Source organism: Pongo abelii, chromosome 9 (assembly GCF_028885655.2).
Source record: "Pongo abelii isolate AG06213 chromosome 9, NHGRI_mPonAbe1-v2.0_pri, whole genome shotgun sequence".
NCBI classification, from domain to species: Eukaryota; Metazoa; Chordata; class Mammalia; order Primates; family Hominidae; genus Pongo; species Pongo abelii.
The window spans coordinates 101510781-101524100 of record NC_071994.2 but is presented as its reverse complement, the minus strand read 5'-3'; the positions used below and the strand labels follow the sequence as shown (position 1 = coordinate 101524100).

The 13320-nt window shown below is 36.1% G+C and overlaps 1 pseudogene; it reads left to right on the top strand.

The window, feature by feature from the left end:
- Positions 1–4024: 4024 nt before the first annotated feature.
- Positions 4025–5840, top strand: LOC100451382 (zinc finger protein 614-like; annotated as a pseudogene).
- The last annotated feature ends 7480 nt before the right edge of the window (positions 5841–13320 follow it).

The window sequence follows — 13320 nt, the reverse complement described above, 5'->3', positions numbered from 1 at the left end:
AAGTTCAGTCTGGAGTAGGTAGAGAGTTTCATCTTACACTTCCATGATAGCAACATGGTAAAGAAAAGCATTATTCAAAATAAAAACAAAACAAAAATATTTTATCTTTTAGACAAAATAAGAAAATTACAATGGGAATGTAAGAAAGTGTCACATTTCTGCTTATACTTTAGTTCACGGAGATCTCACAAAAATATTTTACTTCAATTATTTATATCTGATTCTCCCTCCATTATAACTGTGTGGATCCTAATCTTTTTTTAGACTCAACATATTTAATCACTCTTTAGTTACTTTAATTCCTTGCCTCTCCTTTTGCCCCTTGACCACCTGTTCTTGGGAGGGACCTCAGTCTGAAAGAAAATGGGATCCAAGATCCAGAGGAAATGACTAGTCTCAGAAAGGAGAGAGCCAATGTCTTCCTTTTAGCTATATGAAAGGAAAGAAAGAACAGTGTGAAAACAACATCCACACTGTGAATTCCAGGGAGGAAAGACATAATAAAAACAAACGACTAAATATATAGAATGCCAGATGATTACTATGAAGGAAAACAAAGCAGGGTAAGAGGAATGAAGAGTGATGGGGCTGAGTATGTACAGTGGTCATTGTTACTGTAAGCAGTCAGGAAAAGTCTCTCTGAGAAGGTGACCTAAGAGAGAGATCTGAAGAGATTTACAAATGTAGTTACGTGAAACAAGTGCATTTTAAGTAGAGGGTCTAAGGCAGGAGCAGGCTCATGTTTTGTCAAATCAGCATCACTCAACATCTGGCACTTAGTGATAGGTGCATAATGAATAAGTTTTGAAGACATGAGTAATTAGAATCCTTTTAAGATTAACAAAACACCTACTTATAGAAACGTCTTATATTTCCAGTTTAAAAATGTATCTAAATTATTTCCATAGTTTATATATCCTATAATTTTTCAGCAAATTTTCACTCTCAGTTTTAGATCTCACTTTATTTTCAAGTTTTATCTTTTGAGTTTTATCTACATCCTTAACTCTTAAGAAAATGTCCAAATAGGGCCAAAGCATATTGCCATAGTCAAGCATTGTATATTTACTACCTAGATGTTTAAAGTTAGGTTTATAGTGGTTAATTACATTGACGTGTCCCTTTGAAAGCTATCTTTGCTCAGGAAACGTAGGTTCACGTTTAATTGAGTCATTTTAAGGAAGCCCTCATGGTGCATGTGATACAAAGTCAGAGGGTATGTGTGAATTTAGTTAAACCTATCCAGAGAGACAGCAAATGTCACATAATGTCACTTCTGCCACAACAAATTCTGTGTGATTTGGATGGAAGTGCCCTAATGAGGGGAATAAAGCAACTCTTGCAGTCTTAGGAAAGTGGAGTTGCTGTATATTCATGTCTACTTCTCTATCCTCACTTAGTTCATACTACTAACCATGGTTAGTTTTAAATGCAGCCCTATTTAATATATCACACAAAAACCTGAATAATATGACCCCTAGCTCTACATTATTTTCTTATCTTTTGCTTTACTCAGTCACATCCATTCTTCGTCTTCATCATGCTGATTATAGTTCCCAAATTTATGAGGCCATTGCATGCCTCTAAGCTTATAGGTTTTTTTTGCACACAGCCTACTGTAAAAAGCCCCTCTCCATTACAATTAACTTTGTAAGACTGCATTGAAGGTTAATTTCAGAGCTCTATTGCCCAATGTAAAGTTGACTACTTCCTGTTTTGTACCTTTATAGCACCAAATACGGACTTCTAGTATTGACCCTATGTAATAATATTTTGTTGCATATTATTATTTCTTCAATTCACCCTTTTTATCTGTCTCTCCCTGCTGGACTAGGACCCTGTGAGAGGTAGGCCTTCATTTTACTTATCTTCAAACCCCTAGCACTAACGGAGTATCTGATGGATGGTAGCTATTTATGAACATTTTTGGTGAATATTTTGATCAATGAAGTCATACGCTTAACAATAGCTATCAATATTGAGGAGCTATAAATAAATTCTAATTTTCACAAAACTCAGCAAGGTATGTAATACAACCTCTGCTTTACAATGAGAAAAATAAGTCTTACTGATTCATTGATTTAATCCATATCAGAGTTAATAACCTCTTTTTCATTAAAATTGGTCCCCTAGAAACACACCTGCGGCTGGGCACCATGGCTCACACCTGTAATCCCAGCACTTTGGGAGGCCGAGACAGGTGGATCACCTGAGGTCAGGAGTTCGAGACCAGCCTGACCAACATTGTGAAACCCCGTCTCTACTAAAAAATATACAAAAATTAGCCGGGCATGGTGGCGCATGCCTGTAGTGCCAGCTACTTGGGAGGCCGAGGCAGAAGAATGGCTTGAACCCAGGAGGTGGAGTTTGCAGCGAGCTGAGATCATGCCATTGTACTCCAGCCTGGGCAACAAGAGCAAAAACTCCATATCAAAAAAAAAAAAGAAAGAAAGAAACACACCTGCAAACAACCCCAATATTTCAACAGCTATACCTGTGGATAACTACTCTCTCACATTTCCTCCAACTCTTTATTTCACTCTTCAATTTCTTCTCTTTCTGTGCTAACACCCCTTTGTTTTAATCTCCTTTACTTGATTATTTCAAAGTCTCAGATTTCAGCAATGTATTCCTAATGCTTCAGTCTTGGGATCACATTCTGGTTCAATATTTCAATAGCTGTCTCCTATTTCTGATCGTCTGCTCTCTTGCACAGGGCTGTCTTGCAGGCCGTCTGGATATCATGTTACAACAGCATAATGATAATACTCTTCTTATTTGGTAACGTTCAAGAAAACCATACTTACTTTTCTATGACAATCAATCTTTCATGACTTTTATCAGTTATTTTTCTTTTCATTTCCTGCACTTCAGTTAAAATCCTACTCCTTAGCAAAAAAAAAAAAAAAAAAAGTGATATGTTTTTATATGTTATTACCTAGTACATTTGTAATATTACAGCAAAGATGATTTATTTGATGGCATCTTCTTCCAGATACTATCTGTTATCCTATATTTTTATTTCTCTTTTGATTATTTTGTGAGGTATTACTCTATCTCAACTTTGATTTTTCTTGATTCCAAAGTCATTTTAGAATATTATATTGCCATTGCTTTTTGTCACACTAAGTCAAATTAAGGAATCTTCAGTATATGGATATTTACTTGAAAGAGTCTCATAGCAAAGTTTCCAAAATGTGTTCTCAGTGATATAAAACTCTATTTCTAAAGCAATATCTAAGTGCCTATGTTTTATATCACACATTTTATAGGGTATTGATAACAACTTAAGTGCAATAACTCTAACAAGAACTATCTTGTTTTTAAGCAAAACAACATATATTTTTAAGCATACCAATATATAAAACTGCAGATACGTTTCAGTTGCATGTAAGTCACTGACAGTATAGATGGCTGTGGGTCACCCAGATACAAATTAAATTATGTGCTTTAATACTATTGGAACAAAGGGCACCGCCATCTTTTTTCCCCCAACCGGCTGAATAGAATGCCACTGCGCTGTGTTGGCCTTAGCTGGGCACCCGACTCTTAAAGCTTACGTGGTTAGCCCAGCGCTGTTGAGTGTCCCTCGCAACAAAGACAGAAAGGCACTGAGGTGTCCAAGAGTGATTTCCACAGCCATTATAGCCGCTCCTGTCAGATACTCTGCAATGGGCGCAGCCGTGTGACCTCGCAGAGCGGCGCCTGCAGTCGAACTCGCGATCCCGGACAAGCTCCCCGGTCCTCACCTCACCCCATAATCCTCACCGCTCAGTGTCCCGTAGGCCGCGCAAGAGTGCATCTGAATAGGAAGCGGTTTCGGACCTGGATGCCGTGTTTTGTCACTGCCAGTAGTGTCTGGAGATATTTGGGCGCAGCCCTCAGGTCCTGTCTCCCAAAAGCAAGATAACTCAAGTGAAGCAATGACGGAAGAAGAAGGAGGTTGCTGGCCTTGGATATCATCATTTCTGGGGGCAACTTTACGTGGACACTAATATTTCTGACTAGGAAAATTTCATGGCAAATGCAGAAGAGACAAAGATGTATAGTCCATGTTATCCACTATTTTCTGAGCACAGAAGAAAATGATCAAGACCCAGAATCACTGACCCTGGAGGATGTGGCTGTTGAATTCAGCCGGGAGGAGTGGCAGCTCCTGGAACACTGCTCAGAAGGACCTGTACCAGGATGTGATGGTGGAGAACTATAACCACCTGGTATCACTGGCGTTATCAAACTAGCAAACCAGATGCACTCTCCAAGTTGGCACATGGACGAGAACCATGGAAAACAGAATAAAAGTCCAGAATAAAAACTGTCCAGGAATCAGGAAAGTTGACAGTCATCTGCAAGAGCACTCTCCAAACCAGTGATTTCTGAAGAGCATGCAGCAATGCAGTGGACAGAATGCATTTAGAAATATTGTACATCTCAGCAAGACACATTTTCCTCTAGTGCAAAATCATAATACATTTGACTTGTACAAAAAAACATTGAAATCAATTTTAAGTTTAATCAACCAGAAGAGAAGACATGGAATAAATAACCTTGTGAAGTTTATTGGAGGTGAGAAAACCCGTCTACATGATAAGCATGAACATACGAATACTAAAACTAGATTTTCTGAAAATGCAAAATGGATCCATACTAAATTCCAGGTCTTTAAGCATCAGAGGACTCAGAAAATTGAGAAACCCCATGCATTCATTGAATGTGAGCAAAACTTCCTCTGAAGTCTCAGCTCATTTACCATGAGAACATTCATATAGAAGAGAATCCTGGAAGTGGTCAATGTGAGAAATTGTCCAGAAGCGTCTTGTTCACTAAGCATCTGAAAACTAATACAGGAGACAAAATCTGTATACCCAATGAATATAGAATAGGCTCTACTGTGAAGAGTATTCTCATTGCACATCAACAAACTTATACAGAAGAGAAATCCTATATGTACAGTGAGTGTGGAAAGGGCTTTACAATGAAGTGCTAATTGCTCATCAGTGAACTTGTAGTGGAGAGAAACCTTATGTGTGCAATGAATGTGGAAAAGGTTTCACTGTGAAGATCAATCTCATTATACATCAGCGAATTCATACAGGGGAGAAACCCTATATATGCAGTGAATGTAGGAAAGGCTTCACCCAGAAGCGCTACCTTGTTGTACATCAGCAAACTCATACTGGAGAGAGAGACCCCATATATGCAGTGAATGTGGAAAAGGCTTTACCGTGAAGAGCAATCTCATAGTACATCAGCGCTCCCGTACAGGAGAAAAATCTTATATATGCAGCTAATGCGGAAAAGCCTTCACTGTCAGACACACTCGCATTATACATCAGTGAACTCATACAGGAGAGAAATCTTACATTTGCAATTAATGTGGTAAAGGTTTCACCACAAAGTACACTCTTATTATACATCACCGAACTCACACAGGAGAAAAACCTTATGAATGCAATGACTGTGGTAAAGCCTTCAGCCAGAAAATATGGCTCATACAACGTGAGAGATGTCATACAGGAAAGAATCCCTTTGTATGTACTGAGTGTGGAAAATCCTATTCACACAAATATAGTCTCATTACCCATCAGAGAATTCACACAGGAGAGAAACCTTATGAGTGCAAGGACTGTGGAAAAGCCTTCACCACAAAGTCAGTACTCAATGTACATCAAAGAACGCATACAGGAGAGAGGCCCTATGGATGCAGTGATTGTGAGAAAGGCTTCTTCCACTCATCAAACCTTGTCAAACATAAGAAGATGCACACAACAGAAATGGGTAGTATCAGTCAAGTTGAAAATTCCTGTAATGGAGAGTCACAGCTCCTTCCTTACAAGTGAACTCATGCAGAATGAAAACCCTACTAGTGCAGTGACTATGGAAATGCCTTTTGTGGCAACTCAGACATCATTAATCATCAGTGTGTTTCTAGCAAATCGGAACATAAACATGGTGCTGCCTGTTGTCAGATGTGTGCCCTCAGGAGGTAAAATAATTTGCCCTAGAGATAAACTTGATGAACACAGTAAATAAGGTAGTGCCTTTAGTGGTCTTTTACCTCACATTTTCTGTCAATGAAAACATGTTGAATAAACTATAATATATTCATGTGGGAAAAAATAAACTATTGAAGTCTAAGAAGTAAGTCAATTGTAGAATCAAGTGTCAGTTGTTCTTAATGAATCCAAATAACAGAGCAAGTGCCCAGTTAGCATCCTTATGAAGCTAGTAGTCCAATAAATTGTCAGGCAGGGCAGAGCAGTCAGGTGAAAGGGCTACTGTGTTCTTAGCATTTAGGAGAAGTCTCAGAAAAGACGTTTTGTGACAGATACACACTTTGAAAAGTGTTGTTTGCTTTTCCATTTAGCTGTACTATGCATAGTTGGCTTTTTCGTTGTTGTTGTTGTTAAAGGCAGCCCTTTTCCAGTCTCTGACTAGTTTGTCATAGACAGAATTATCTGACAAGGACATCTACTCCGAATGGTCTCAAAAACCTAGATAAGGACTTTGAAGCCCTAATTATTCTGAGCTAGTCCTCTAGCCTCTGGAATCTTGCTAAAGGATATTGTAAACCATTAAGTGGTAGATGAGAGTGTTTGTGTGGCCACGTGTTGTGTGTATCGTGTGTGTTTTCCTTTGTCCTTATTTTCTACAGGGGTGCTGATTATAAGAGCTTAGAGGTTTTCACTTTAATCAAACAACATTTTATAGATATCCTTGACAAATTTTTTTTCAGAAAAACAAATTTTTACCAAATTTTAATACACATGCGGTTTATGTAGAGCATGCATTACGAAGAAAATCAGAACTTTTTTGACACTGTATAGAAAAGTTAAATTAATGATTCACTCAGTACTTTCCAGTTAGTTATTTTAAATTGTGGAGATAGAATTTATGAGTATAAAATGAATTTTCAGATTTTTGAATAAAATATTTCTTGAAAAATTATTACAGTTAGTAAACATATTAATCTATCACTGTAAACATAATTTTAGGTATTAAAGAGAAATATAAAAGCATAACTCTGCCAGTTTATAAAAAAAGAAATAGTTTCCAGTTCATCAGTTTATTTCTTACTACTGTTCTCTGTGAAGTGATATATCAATGGAATCATTTTACAGAAGCAAACTACTCAAAAACAACTACATGCTGAGGTTTCATATCTTTGCAAATAAAAACTAATTTATGAATCAACTCATTTTTATGGAAAGTCTATTTTTTGCCAAGTATTTTCCATGGGCATACCCAAGATTGACATGGTCACTGCCCTCATGGAAACCCAGATAATTAAATGAGATGTAAAGAGTACTACTATGGAGCTTTTCATAATGCCCCCAAACAGGTACTGAACTTATTCTATAGTGTTACAGTAAGATTCTCAGGAAAACAGTTTTGTTATATTTTATTTTTATTATGTTTGGTTATTATTGTTTTATTAGGTTTGGTTATTATTTTGTCCCAACCCCATCCCAGTATATGATAAATAAAAGTAATAGCAGCAAAATAATAAAAGGTATAGAAGTAGTGAAAGACAATATGAATGTTCTAGATAGAGACCAGTGTAGAAAAAAATAAAACAAAAATGGATATTTAAAACATTATAAGTAGTAATACATGACAGCAACTTATCATGAGAAGCAAAATGTGAGGTAGTGATTACCTCATAGTAGGTACTCACCAAAGATGTGCTGCTGTCGTTCAAGTCCTGGTGATGTAGCCTGAGGAGTTAAAGACATGAGTTTTGAGACAAAAATAAGTCAGACCGTCAAAGATATTCCAAACCATATGTCTTAGTCAAAATAGATGGATAGACTGTACTAAAATAACATATAAAACCCCAATTCTTAAAAGATTAACACATTAAAAATGTATGTCTCACATACACCTGACCCCCACATCCCTCAGAGTGCTCTTCCTTCTTATACCTATGCCATCTGGAATTCAGGGCTTCAAGGTAGCCGCGGAAGAGAAACGAAGCTGGATTGTTGTGAAGTGTTTAAGTAGCCAAGCCTAGAAGTTGCTTGCCTTAGTTTCACAGCTTCTGTCCACCTTCCAGTCATCAACACACTATTACTTCACTTGCTCCAGATATTATTGCAAGAGAGGACTGGGAATATATTCTCTATGCCCCAAAAGACGGGGTGTGAATACCAAGCATTGTCTGCACCAAACCATATTAAGTCTAAATGTTGCTATTAATAAAGTTGATGAATTATGTGCATTTATAATGAGACTAGCATGGTGAGGAATGGAAAATGCAGTCTAAACACTAGAGAAACTCTTTTTGGTATGATCCTCCACATAGAGTTTAATCACTCCATTTAGGAGTCTCTTGCTATAAGAATCATTTAGTAAAAGCATTTATAAGTAATTTTTAGAATAACTAAAGTGATGTGAAGATGTTTATATGAGGACTAATGAAAAGCTGGAAATGATCAAATTAACAGAAGTATTAATCTGAAAATATTTCTGGTACTAATTTCTTAGAACAGTTTTCAAGGAAGAAATGGACATTACTGCAATAAGCATAAATGATATATTTTATGAATCAGCCTCAGTATTTCATAGTAAAACTGTTTATCCTTAGCTTTACCTTTGTACATTTCTTTTTCAAAAGATACTATAAAGTTTTCTATAGGAAGCAAATTAATTTTTAAATCAAGCTTATATAGTTTCATGTAACCAATACCAAACAATATTTTTATGCTTACTAATGATTTTTCTTAACTGGACATATATTGACACTGAATAAGGATGAATAAGAAGATGTATTTTCACATTTGAGAATGAAATTTATACATAACCACATCAAGGTCTGGCAAGAATGTGAGTGAGTCAGAATTAATATATTCTTCTAGGAGATTGATGACTGTATATAGTTTGGGGAATGTGGTATGAAAATGTATTATTATGTACTTATATCATAGCAATCCTACCCTTCAAAAATCTATCCTATAGAATTAAAAGCATCAGTATGTAAGACAATATGTATTATGTTTGCAGTGGCAATGAAAGAATAATAATAATTGACTTTAATAATCATCTCAATAAATCTTATTACACATATACTTTGGAATAGGATAGATCTAATAAAGAGAATTTCCTCTTCTCTTTTGCTCCAGAAGGATATTCATTATGATGCAGGATGTTTTGCTCCTTAGCTCAGCTAAAATCTGGGTTCTTGTCTCATGAACAGGAAAAAGTAATCATGTGTACGTGTTGAAAGGTGAGGAAAGCGGAATTTATTAAAAGAAAGCTCTCGGCAAAAAAAGAGGGGGTCCTGCCAACAGGCTCCCACTTCAAGATTGAATACCAGGCTGCCACACATGAGCCGAAGAGGCCAGGCTCCTCCCCGCTGCAAAAGGCACAAATTTCCGGTGGTTCCACCCCATTATCCCAGTGAGCAGGCGGGTCCTTAGTTTGAGCCACTCCACACTGATTTATTTCCCTTACTCTCAAGTGTTAAACTACAGAATTTTTCACCATGGGCATGTTTAGGCAAGCCTTCTGCACACAGTCACCTGGGCAGCATTTGGTTGTCTCCTGTCTCTGTCAATAGTCTATAGTGAAACATGAAAAGGGAGTTGCTGGGAACCTAAATAGTAGAAGAGACTTTATAAGTAACTTGATACAAATATATCTGTGCATACACATAATTAGAATTATATATTTATGATATAAGTTGTAGAGGGTGACATTATACTTGACTCTTAATACCTATTAATTTAAAAGGCTGAGATTGGGAGTGAAAAAGATAAAATGTAGCAAACCAAAAAAGGTGACAACATTGTAGCAAATAATATTTTATCCAGTGAAAATGCAATACAAAATCCAATCTATCATATTGTCTGAAATATATTAATATGGTTAAGAACAAAATCTGGGAATATTACATGTACAAATGAACATTTATTTAGCTGACTGGGAGGTGGGTAGTATATATCTTGAAATTTTATTGCTTTAATATTTTCAACAATCAAGTACCATTATTTTCTTTAAAAATAAATACATCAAATATTCATGAAAACAGTTTTACATTATGATGCATGTTTGAAACTTTGTTTGTCTGTGCTTTTTATATACTCTCAGCATGGGAACCTTGTTTTTTAAATACATTCTACTATTGCCCTGAAATATACCAGTATCATGGATTACACCCCACTGTTATTTAATACTAGCTCAGTGGCTATGGTAATGATGAGGAGTTAAAAATTTGACTTTCACAAAACTTTCAAAATTTTGACCCCCTCAACCCCCCATCAAAATCTGTCAAAATTGTTGCCTCCTTCAGGTCCCTTTTTATATTCTGTCAGTAAATCTGTCAAAACCCAGTTTTTCTTATTCATATGAATTTGCTGAAGACATTTCCCCAAGCATCTAGCTCTGAGTTCTGCTAGATAAAAAATCACAGATATGTGAACTCTGAGTAAAACACAGCAATTTTAAGTGATACGGTAATTTTTTTAGTGAGACTCTATCACACACAAACATATATAGAGCAAAAGCTAAGGCTGTTAGGCTATCAAAACCTCTTCCTCTTTTTAGAAGCACTTTCCCAACCTAAATACTTTTGCACCAGTGGCACAGTCCCTAAAATATGGAACTTGAAGGAGATACTGACCTTGTGTGCTCCTGGTCAAAGGGACCTTCCTTTTTTGTAAATCTCAGAACTAAAAAATGCAAGAATGTCTGTCCCCAGTAATTCACATTACAGAAGGATCATCTGTGCCTACAGGTGCCTGTGAGTTTTCAGCATACTTCAGATAGTGCATTTTCAAAGGCCAGCTGCCTTCTATCAAGGCTTTGAAGAAAGGCTCTCGGAAACTGCCTGAGAGTAGTTTCCAGAAAATCTGTTAGTTATCAGCCGAAATAAACAATCTGATTTCTCAATGTTTACGCTGCTAGTTTTCAGAAAGCAACTAGTTAATTAACCTATCAAAACATCTGTTAATAAAATTAGATAAAATAAAATGTACTTAGATGCTTCTAAAAATTGTGCTATTCTGTTTCCAGGGTATGTTTTCAACTCAACAAACAAATTTTGAGCTCGTACAGTGGGAAGGAAATAGCCGAGTCCTTAAAAAGGAAAGGAAAGAATACATTATTGATCAGTGCCCATGGTTTATCACATTAAAGTTTACCTGTAGTGACTTTTCGTACACATTTAAGAGACCTGCTGGGATCATTCCAAGGAATAAATCTAAGTGAATAATGGAGTTCCACCTTGTGCTCTGATTTACACAGACGCACACACACACGCAAACATACACACACACAAATCATATACATTGAGTCTTACACACAGATGATTGTTCGAAAGAACAGAAGCAGAAAAAAAAAGAAAAAGAAGCTTGAAAATCTAATTTTAAATACGAAGGATTAACAGTTTGTTAAATGAGCATATAATTGTATTTGTTACTGCTAATTGTCAGCCCCAGTATCTGATAAACTGATGAAGACAGGAGCAGTTCAGTTCTTTAAGAGTTCAGTTACCCAAAGTGATTCACCTCCCAGGAACAGAAGAGTTTGACACAAAATGAAAAATAGCAGCGGCATGCCAACCCAAGGTTAAAGGGACAAATGATTGAAATAGAGAAGATGATGAAACAGAGAAGAAGACAGCTATCCCAAGCCTGTGCTTGGTTTTTCTAGGTAGACATTCCACATGAACTTACCAATTATGAAAAAGTGAGATTGAAAAGTATCTACTCTAGGTCATTATGTATTGATTTCTTCTTTATCTCCATGTGATAAATTTATATGTGACAAATTGAAGTGAATGCAAATAATTAATGCAAGTTAAACAACAATCATTTTTAGGTACTGCACATAATTTGGACCGATATTATTACAGCCTTATAAGAATAATTATATCTACAAAATACCTTAGTGCATTATTCCATTTATAATAACAAGCAGGAGGGTAGTGAGTTTTCATCATGCTTAACATCTGGTATAAACCTGTATGAAATCTAGATTTAAAATAAAAGCACAAAAGTTGGCTAACATTTTAAAAGGAAAATCTGCTGGTCTATCTCTGCAGTTCACCTGCCTTACAACTACAAATGTCTAGACTTTTGATACTGCTTATATCAAATGTCTTGATACTTCTTGTATATGCCTAACTATCCTTTATGTATGTATTGAACTTTGCTATTACAGAGTATTACATTAAACTGTCATCTTGCAGAGATCTATTACTTTTGACTAGTTTCTATCCATCTGCACATTACACACTACCCTCTATCACAGTGTTTGACAATCATGCCATGTTGAGGATGACCATAATTTAGAAAATGTTAATTATCATTTCTACTTCCAATCTAAAATGTCCCAGAGCCATGGTTGCACTGATACAAAAAAAAAGGAAACACTAAAATATAATTGCATTCTGTTCTGCAGGGGAATGTAACATTTATTAAAAAGAGAAATAAAATGTATTATGGAAAATCCTGGTTAGTCTCAAGACAACTCATGAGTACCCTGTGAAATAATGTTGTGTACTAATCTTATCATAGTTTCAGTGAAGAATTTTCTTCTTCTTTTTATACCCTTAGAGCTCTCTTCTCCTATTGCTGAGGAAATGAAGAGTTGCTGTCTTCTCACCTCTTGCATCCTGTAGTTTGGGGAAGAAAATTCCGAGATATTGGGTTATGAAGTGGAGATTAAGATGAAGGCCTGAAAATCACTGGAAAGAGAAGCACATTAGTCTTCTTAAAAAGCTCTCCTGCTGCTACTTCCTCCATAATCCTCTTCCATTAATTAATGAACTGAATGACTGCATTGGTAGTGAAAAAGTTCTTCAACAAATATTAATGAATAATTCCACTGGGCTAAGAGGTAGGCTAGATTCTAGAGTATTATGAATAATCGATCTCCAGGCAAAAAGAAGTTCTGCCAATTGGACAAATAATGCAACATCACATGTAATATGGCAGGTTAATTAGCACAGTATATGGTAGAGAGGCAAACTGCTGAGACAGTAGAGATTTATTCATAAGAGTTGGTTTAGAGTATACAGTATATGCCCTTCAAATGTAGATGAGAGAACTTAAAATTAAATTTCTACTCCCGCCCTGTCCAAATTTTAAAAAGAAGAATATAATTATTTTCAAGTGTAACATGATAAATTATTTAGGGAAAAGTACCCTGTCACAAGAATTAGAGGTCAGCATTTACTTTTCCCAAAATTCCATTGAGGAGAATTATTTTAAATTTTCGCTTTAAATATGGGGTAGAAGGAAGAAATAGCGGGAGATACTTTGAGTAAGTAAAGTAAACGTTGCTGGAGCTGAGGGTGAGTTTAACTTACCCTGACAC